Source organism: Varanus komodoensis, unplaced genomic scaffold (assembly GCF_004798865.1).
Source record: "Varanus komodoensis strain SLA01 unplaced genomic scaffold, ASM479886v1 scaffold79, whole genome shotgun sequence".
In the NCBI taxonomy this organism is placed as follows: Eukaryota; Metazoa; Chordata; class Lepidosauria; order Squamata; family Varanidae; genus Varanus; species Varanus komodoensis.
Genome location: NW_025336467.1, coordinates 120,751 through 121,393, shown reverse-complemented (window position 1 = coordinate 121,393; position 643 = coordinate 120,751).

Here is a 643-nt window from a genome sequence, read left to right as displayed (position 1 = left end):
CTCGGTGGCCTTCCTGGCCCCTTCCAACCCCGCTGTTCCATGATCCCATGATCCAGGGGGTTGGATTCGGTGGCCTTCCTGGCCCCTTCCAACCCCGCTGCTCCATGATCCCATGATCCAGTGGGTTGGGCTCGGTGGCCTTCCTGGCCCCTTCCAACCCCGCTGTTCCATGATCCCATGATCCAGGGGGTTAGATTCGGTGGCCTTCCTGGCCCCTTCCTATGATCCAGGGGTTGGACTTGGTGGCCTTCCTGGCCCCTTCCTATGATCCAGGGGGTTGGGCTCGGTGGCCTTCCTGGCCCCTTCCAACCCCGCTGTTCCATGATCCCATGATCCAGGGGTTTGGACCCCGTGGCCTTCCTGGCCCCTTCCAACCCCGCTGTTCCATGTTCCCATGATCCAGGGGGTTGGACTCGGTGGCCTTCCTGGCCCCTTCCAACCCCGCAGTTCCATGATCCCATGATCCAGGGGGTTGGACTCGGTGGCCTTCCTGGCCCCTTCCTATGATCCAGGGGGTTGGACTCGGTGGCCTTCCTGGCCCCTTCCAACCCCGCAGTTCCATGGTCCCATGATCCAGTGGGTTGGGCTCGGTGGCCTTCCTGGCCCCTTCCAACCCCGCTGTTCCATGATCCCATGATCCAGG